Source organism: Euprymna scolopes, chromosome 29 (genome assembly GCF_053919585.1).
Source record: "Euprymna scolopes isolate OS-2025 chromosome 29, ASM5391958v1, whole genome shotgun sequence".
Classification (NCBI taxonomy): Eukaryota; Metazoa; Mollusca; class Cephalopoda; order Sepiida; family Sepiolidae; genus Euprymna; species Euprymna scolopes.
The window spans coordinates 77,662,786-77,672,987 of record NC_136510.1 but is presented as its reverse complement, the minus strand read 5'-3'; the positions used below and the strand labels follow the sequence as shown (position 1 = coordinate 77,672,987).

At 19.9% G+C, this 10,202-nt stretch overlaps 1 protein-coding gene across 3 annotated transcripts in view; it reads right to left on the bottom strand.

Moving 5' to 3' along the window:
- Positions 1–10,202, bottom strand: part of LOC145252734 (uncharacterized) — a 676,168-nt gene that overhangs the window by 489,593 nt on the left and 176,373 nt on the right. For all 3 annotated transcript variants that reach the window (XR_013863661.1, XR_013863662.1, XM_080112601.1), the window contains exon 3: positions 7,560–7,610. The gene's annotated coding sequence lies outside the window, so the exon portion shown is untranslated. The remainder of the gene's footprint in view (positions 1–7,559; positions 7,611–10,202) is intronic.

Sequence of the window (10,202 nt, the reverse complement as noted above, 5' to 3'; positions counted from 1 at the left end):
ACATATAAATATATATATATATATAAATAATATATATATAATATATATATATAATATATATAATATACATATTATATATAATATCTATAATATCTATAATATATAAAAATATATAATATATATATAATAATAATATATAAAAATATATATAATATATATAAAAATAATATATATAAATGTATTTATAATATATATATAATAATATATAAAAAATATATATATATATATATAAAAATAATATATATAAATGTATTTATAATATATATATAATAATATATAAAATATATATATATATATATATATATATAAATATATATAATATAATCTATAAAAATATATATAATATATATAAAATATATAAAAATATATATATAATAATATATATATAATATATATATAATAATATATATATAATATATATATATAATATATATATAATAATATATATATAATAATATATATAAATATATATATAATATTATATAAAAATATATATATAATATTATATAAAAATATATATATAATATATATATAGTAATATATATATAATAATATATATAAATATATATATAATATTATATAAAAATATATATGTAATATTATATAAAAATATATATATAATATATATATAGTAATATATAAAAATATATATACAATATATATATAGTAATATTTAAATAAATATATATTATATATATAATAATATATAAAAATATATATATAATATATATATAGTAATATATAAATATATATATATATTATACATATTATAATATATAAAAAATATATATAATATATATATAGTAATATATAAATATATATATATTAGACATATTATAATATATAAAAAAATATATATAAAATATATATATAGTAATATATAAATATTATACATATAATAATATATAAAAAAATATATATAATTTATGTATAGAAAAATGTATATAATATATAAAAATATATATATAATATTATATAAAAATGTATATATAATATTATATAAAAATATATATATAATATATATATAATATTATATAAAAATAGATATATAATATATATATATATAATATATATATTTAATATATATAATATATATATAATATATATAATATATATATAATATATATAATATGTATAATGTATATAATATATATATATAATGTATATAATATATATATATAATGTATATAATATATATATATAATGTATATAATATATATATATAATATAGATATAATATATATAATATATATAATATATATATAATATATATATAATATATATATAATATATATGATATATATAATATATATATAATATATATGATATATATAATATATATATAATATATATAATATATATATAATATTATATAAAAAATATATATAATATTATATAAATATATATAATATATATGATACATAATATATATATAATGTATAATATATATATAATGTATAATATATAATATAATGTATAATATATAATATATATATATAATATATAATGTATAATATATATATAATGTATAATATACATATAATATATGTATAGTATATATATAATGTATATATAATGTATAATATACATATAATATATGTATAGTATATATATAATGTATATATAATGTATATAATATATATAATATAATATATATAATACATATATATAATATAATATATATAATATATATATATAGTCTGTATATATAATGTATATATAATATAATATATATAATATATATAACATATATTATATATATAATATAATATATATAATATATATTATATATATAATATAATATACATAATATATAATATATATATTATATATATAATACATATAATATATAATATATATTATATATATAATACATATAATATATAATATATATTATATATATAATATATTTATTTAATATATATATTATATAATATATATATAATATATTTATATAATACATATAATATATTTATATAATATATTTATATAATATATATATTATATAATATATATATAATATATTTATATAATACATATAATATATTTATATAATATATTTATATATATATAATATATATTATATATTTATAATATATATTATATATTTATATATATATTATATATTTATATATATATAATATATAATATATATAATATATTTATATAATATATTTATATATATAATATATAATATATATAATATATATGTAGTATATATATAATATATATAATAAATATATAATATATATCTAATATATATAATAAATATATAATATATATATAATATTTATATGGCATGTTATACACACACACTATTACCTACATATATATCACCCTTCCGATTCATCCTTATATATTGTACATTTAATTATTTGTACAATATTATCATTTTCTTGCCTGTCTTTCTAAACTTTCCCGTTTTTTTCTGATGATATAATAAAGTTATGTATATATCTTTTATTCCTCATCTGTTATGTAATATCATATATATATATATATATATATATATATATATATATATATATATATATATATATATATAGGGGATGCCTTCCGACCAGCAGTAATTATCACTTGTCACACTAATGGTTACATTAGCGCGGAAGACTAGTGTCTGTACGTATAAAAGTAATTGTTGATATTTACTTAAAAATTAGAAAATTCCCTGATGTATTTGTGCGTATGTTTATGCATAAGTGTGTGTGTGTGTGTGTATTTTCATTTACTGATGCTAACACGATAGTTGGATATAATCTCTCCTATTTAATTCTTTCATTTTTTGTTTTTTCTGTGCCCAAGTCTTTTTCCTTTGGTCTAAGAATTTGCAGAATATGTAAGTCCCACCCAAGTATTTATATGAAGAACTACAAGTGAAAACTGTTTTAAATATCTTCAATATTACAACTACTTTTTACGCAATATTAGAGAGAGAGAGAGAGCAAATAACTTTAAAATGTATCCCAACAGGCGCGCACACCCACACACACATCCACACACACACAAACACATGAAAGCTTCTGCAATACTTCCCACATTCATTGAAAATATCACTTACTCTTCAATCTAATTGAGGTACAATTAGCCGACCTAGGGCCAGTGCGTAGATATTAAATATCCTAGGCCAACGCAACCAATATGCATATCTCCTTCCTTTCTTCCTGTTATCCAATAAATGTTCAGGTAATTACACCAGATCACACCCGATTAGACTGGCAATTACAATAAACGCCAATCGGTTCACACCAGTGGCGTGTAAAGGAGGCTTGATGATGCCTGATTAGGGTTAGGTTTGATGGTGTCCTGGTTAAAGTTAGGTTTGGTGATGCCCTGAATAAGGTTAGGTTTGGTGGTGCCTAAATAAGGTCGGTTTGATGGTGTCTTGATTAGGGTAACATTTAGTGTTGTTCTAGTTCGGGTTAGGGTTAGGTTTGGTGGTGCTCTAGTTTGGATTAGGTTTAGTGATGCCTTGATTAGGGTTAGGTTTGGTGATGCCTTGGTAAGGGTTAGGTTTGGTGATGCCTTGGTAAGGGTTAGGTTTGATGATGCCGTAGTTAGCATAAGGTTTGGTGGTAACCTAATGCCCTGGTACCCTGGCTAGGGTTAGTTATGATGATGCCTTGGTTGGAGTTAGGTGTGGAGGAGGTCTGGTGATGTTATTGTTAAGGTTAGAGTTAGGTTTGATGATGTGCTGGTGTATGTCTGGGTCCAACTTTTTGAGTATCTACCTTAAATACTAAAGTAATAAGTTAAATTAACTTATTTCTCTTTGCACAATCAGTTCAATACTGACTTTGCTGCTGTCAGGCTGAGGTATAGTCCTGTTCAATCTCAAGAGGTCCATCCTCCCAGATTTTACCTTCTCTTTTGAGAAGGTGTTTATTTATTGCTAATTGCCTGAGGCACCCCTATCAGGAAATGTAGTTTTTGTTGGCCAGAATACGCTAATCCTAGTGGACTGACTTTTCAGCTTAACACTTGACCCTATGTACAGCATAATTGTGGTAACATATTGGTTTTCATGAAATCACCAAACTTAAGCGACATGGAGCAGATGGGAGACCATTTGGAAATGCTAGGCATTGTAGGTCATCTTCCCATGATTGGGCTATATATGTGGTTGGGGACTGCTTGCGAATTTGATATTCCCTATAAACTTCCTCCTTTGGATGAAGCTGGCATAGCCCACCTAATGCTAATACCAAATAAAGTATTGCTGGTTCATTATTGCGTCTAACCTCCTAAAGAGATAAACAAGTCTTAGTACAGATGTGTGATGATGTCGTTGGGTCAACTCCTTGAATGTTTGCCCTAAGGGCTCAAGTATAAGTCCTAGTATTGACAAATATTATGAGAAAGAGAGTCTGAAAATGATTGAATTCTCTCACCTCAATTTGAATGCACCCTTCCTCCCCACTTCATCTACAAACCACTGTCTGTGCAAAAGGGCAAAGTTGTTTTTTTGTTTTCTTCATCGGTCTGTGAACGATTAGTATAAATAGAAAATACCAAATTGGTGTCAGTGACATGCAGAGATCTGCTGATATTTGCGTCCAACTCCTTGCTACCTCTTGCCCTAAATTATATTTATCAGCTTGGTGCAAAAGTTTTTGTCAGTTTGTAAAAGGCGCATTTTCAAACCATTGTAACTTATTTTATGTACATTGTTATGGCGTAAATCTATCACCATAAGTAATTTATAACATTTATCTTTCAGATGATTGAAACATCATAAACGGGTCCAACAGGAAGGAACTTGCATTATCGCTTTTTGACGGCTTATTTTATTACTTATTAAAGGACTCAGCCAAGAAAGGGCTACAAATAATTATTTAAATATATATGTACTTATAAATTTCATCCTTGCGGAATCCTCAGTGTAGAGATAACTATCATTCAAGACAATCGTGAGATTCGAATTATCGTACTCAAATGGATGGCTGCGCTGCTATGAGTTTATAGTGAAGCAAAGATTGCAGAACCACCAACCTTACTTTCTCTTGAGCCAACAATGCTTAAATGTGATGGTAAGGAGAAGTCCAATGTACTAGGAAACTATGCTGGGATGAGCAGGGTCAGTGTGCTTTTACTCCTTGTATACTAGTTTCCTTGCCGAGGCTTCAGAGTATAGTCTGCCCTACAATCAAATTGGTGCAAAAGATTTTGTCGTTTTATAGAAGGGGCATTTTAAACTATTGTAGTTGATTTTATGCATATTGTTATTACATAAATATATTGTTATTACATAAATATATTGACATTACTTAAAAATATTGACATTACTTAAAAATATTGACATTACTTAAAAATATTGACATTACTTAAAAATATTGACATTACTTAAAAATATTGACAGTACTTAAAAATATTGACAGTACTTAAAAATATTGACAGTACTTAAAAATATTGACAGTACTTAAAAATATTGACAGTACTTAAAAATATTGACAGTACTTAAAAATATTGACAGTACTTAAAAATATTGACATTACTTAAAAATATTGACATTACTTAAAAATATTGACATTACTTAAAAATATTGACATTACTTAAAAATATTGACATTACTTAAAAATATTGACATTACTTAAAAATATTGACATTACTTAAAAATATTGACATTACTTAAAAATATTGTTATTATTTAAAAATACTGATATTACTTAAACATATTGACATTACTTAAACATATTGACATTACTTAAAAATATTGATATTACTTAAATATATTGTCATTACATAAATATATTGATACTAGTTAAATATATTGTCATTACTTAAACATTATCATTACTTAAACATATTGATATTACTTAAACATATTGTCATTACTTAAATATATTGATATTAGTTAAATATATTGATATTAGTTAAATATATTGTCATTACTTAAATATATTGATATTACTTAAATATATTGATATTACTTAAATATATTGATATTACTTAAATATATTGATATTACTTAAATATATTGATATTACTTAAATATATTGTTATTAGTTAAATATATCGTCATTACTTAAATATATTATTATTACTTAAATATATTGTCATTACTTAAATATATTGTCATTACTTAAATATATTGTCATTACTTAAATATATTGTCATTACTTAAATATATTGTTATTAGTTAAATATATTGTTATTAGTTAAATATATTGTCATTAGTTAAATATATTGTCATTACTTAAATATATTGTTATTAGTTTAATATATTGCCATTACTTAAATATATTGTTATTACTTAAAGATATTATTACTTAATAAATTGTTATTTCTTAAACATATTGTTATTACTTTAATATATTGTTATTATTTAAACATATTGTCATTATTTAAAGATATTGATATTACTTAAAGATATTGGTATTAAAGATATTGTTATTACTTAAGTATATTATTTCTTAAAGATATTGATATTACTTAAACATATTTTTATTACTTAAACATATCACCATGCTTAATTTATAATTTTTTCTTTCAGATTATTAAAGCATCATTCATATTTTTCTCCAATATTCTCATCCATGTTGACCTGAAAACGACATTGTTGGTTAACAGAAAGGATGTCATCTTCCATCATGATAATGTTCATCTTCACACATCCTTAATTAATTAATATCACAAGAGGAGATCAAACAGGAGTTCGATTCATATTTCACATCAAAATCTAAAGAATTTTACAAAGGAGGCATTTTTAAGCTCATTGACAAATGCAATCGAGTTATAGAAGGCAAAGGTCTTTGTTGTTATGAATAAAGATTTTTAAAAACAGTTTTTCATTTTCTAAGACGAAATTTTGAATTGAACAAAATTTTGCATCAACTTAATTGTTCAATAATATTCGAGAAAAAAATATTAAAAAATATATTGGAATTAATGGAGTGTAGATGAGATCTGATGTTACCCTGGTTAGGGTTAGTATTAGAGTTAGGTTTGGTGATACCCTGGTTAATGTTAATGTTGGAGTTAGGTTTGGTGATACTCTGGTTATGGTTAGTGTTAGGGTTAGGTTTGGTGGTGCCCTGGTTAGGGCTAGTGTTAGGGTTAGATTTAGTGATACCCTGGTTAGGGTTAAGTTTGGTGATACCCTGGAGAATGCCTGGTCCAACTCGTTTATTTTCTATCCTAACGCCTCATGTAATAAGTTGAATTAACTTATTTCTCTTTGCACCAGTCAACGATTCATCCTTGGACAATCGGTTTGATACTGATTATGCTGCTGTTGGGCTGTGGTATAGTTCTATTCAGTCCAAGTTAGACGATGATCAATATTTTGACCAAGTTTGGTGACGATTGGTCAAGCGATGTTGAAGCTAGGCTGTAAACAAACAAACATAGTGACAAGCCAACAAACTTGATTGAAAACATAACCTCCCTGGTGAATGTAATAAGAAATTTTTAACCTAATTATCCAATAATATTTGAGAAAAAATATTTCAAAAAAATAAATAAATAAAATTTTGGAAACAAAAAAAAAATGGAATATATCCGAAGTGCATGGTCCATTTTGAGCCAAAATTTGTTTGTACAAAAATATAAATATAACTTACATTATTTTTTTGAAACGCCAATCCGATCTATCATATTGTATCAGCTACATCCTGGAAAAGAAAATAAAAACAAAAAGTAAATTATCCAATGTATAATAAAATCCAATGTGTATTTATTTGTATATTTTTATCTTAATATCAGATATCTGTCTCGTCACACAGGTAAAAAAAAAGTCTTTTCTAGTCTCAGGACGAAACCATTTCAGGGGAAGCAAGAATGCAAATAGAAAGCCAGACAACATTCACTGCCTGAAATTAATTCAGGAAGATATCCCTCAGTCTTAAAATAAACTTTATCAAATTACCAAACCTTCACAAAAACATTCGACTAGTAACAGCACTATCAAAAATTTTCCCCACTCTCTATCTGTGCCTAAATCGAAACGCAGATTCCACAAATTTTTCTAGAACTGCCTTACCTGTGGAACACTGTTCCGCTGGCCTGCTTCCAAGCTGACTACAATATGGTAGCCTTCAAGTCCAATGTAAACAGGTTCTTGTTGAGCCATCCACTTAAATAATCAAATTCTACCTTCTATTTTCGCCATTAGCAATTACTATACTACCAACTTGCATTCATTAACCTTTATTCTCGAGTGGCATTCAGGTCTTATTAAGTAGTGATGCCTTTGTATTAAAAAAAAATGTCATCATACATCATTTATTTATGTTTATGAACTTGCTATACAAATTATATTTTGGAATTATACAATTTGGCCTTTGAGCTTCTTTTCTAATACTTCAGTAGCTATTTTTATCATTAATATTTTTTATCATTAATATTTTTTATTAATATTTTTTATTAATATCTTTTATCATTAATATTTTTAATCATTAATATTTTTAATCATTAATATTTTTAATCATTAATATTTTTTATTAATATTTTTTATTAATATTTTTTATTAATATTTTTTATCATTAATATTTTTTATCATTAATATTTTTTATCATTAATATTTTTCATTAATATTTTTTATCATTAATATTTATCATTAATATTTTTTATCATTAATATTTTTTATCATTAATATTTTTTATCATTAATATTTTTATCATTAATATTTTTTATCATTAATATTTTTTATCATTAATATTTTTTATTAATATTTTTTATCATTAATATTTTTATCATTAATATTTTTATCATTAATATTTTTATCATTAATATTTTTTATCATTAATATTTTTTATCATTAATATTTTTTATTAATATTTTTTATTAATATTTTTTATTAATATTTTTTATCATTAATATTTTTTATCATTAATATTTTTATCATTAATATTTTTATCATTAATATTTTTATCATTAATATTTTTATCATTAATATTTTTATCATTAATATTTTTATCATTAATATTTTTATCAATATTTTTTATTAATATTTTTTATTAATATTTTTTATTAATATTTTTTATCATTAATATTTTTTATCATTAATATTTTTTATCATTAATATTTTTTATCATTAATATTTTTAATTAATATTTTTTATCATTAATATTTATCATTAATATTTTTTATCATTAATATTTTTTATCATTAATATTTTTTATCATTAATATTTTTTATTAATATTTTTTATTAATATTTTTTATTAATATTTTTTATCATTAATATTTTTTATCATTAATATTTTTTATTAATATTTTTTATTAATATTTTTTATTAATATTTTTTATCATTAATATTTTTATCATTAATATTTTTATCATTAATATTTTTTATCATTAATATTTTTTATCATTAATATTTTTTATCATTAATATTTTTATCATTAATATTTTTTATCATTAATATTTTTTATCATTAATATTTTTTATCATTAATATTTTTATCATTAATATTTTTTATCATTAATATTTTTTATCATTAATATTTTTTATTAATATTTTTTATTAATATTTTTTATTAATATTTTTTATTAATATTTTTTATCATTAATATTTTTATCATTAATATTTTTTATCATTAATATTTTTTATCATTAATATTTTTTATCATTAATATTTTTTATCATTAATATTTTTTATCATTAATATTTTTTATCATTAATATTTTTTATCATTAATATTTTTTATCATTAATATTTTTCATTAATATTTTTTATCATTAATATTTTTTATCATTAATATTTTTATCATTAATATTTTTATCATTAATATTTTTTATCATTAATATTTTTTATCATTAATATTTTTAATCATTAATATTTTTAATCATTAATATTTTTAATCATTAATATTTTTTATTAATATTTTTTATTAATATTTTTTATTAATATTTTTTATCATTAATATTTTTTATCATTAATATTTTTTATCATTAATATTTTTCATTAATATTTTTTATCATTAATATTTATCATTAATATTTTTTATCATTAATATTTTTTATCATTAATATTTTTTATCATTAATATTTTTATCATTAATATTTTTTATCATTAATATTTTTTATCATTAATATTTTTTATTAATATTTTTTATCATTAATATTTTTATCATTAATATTTTTATCATTAATATTTTTATCATTAATATTTTTTATCATTAATATTTTTTATCATTAATATTTTTTATTAATATTTTTTATTAATATTTTTTATTAATATTTTTTATTAATATTTTTTATCATTA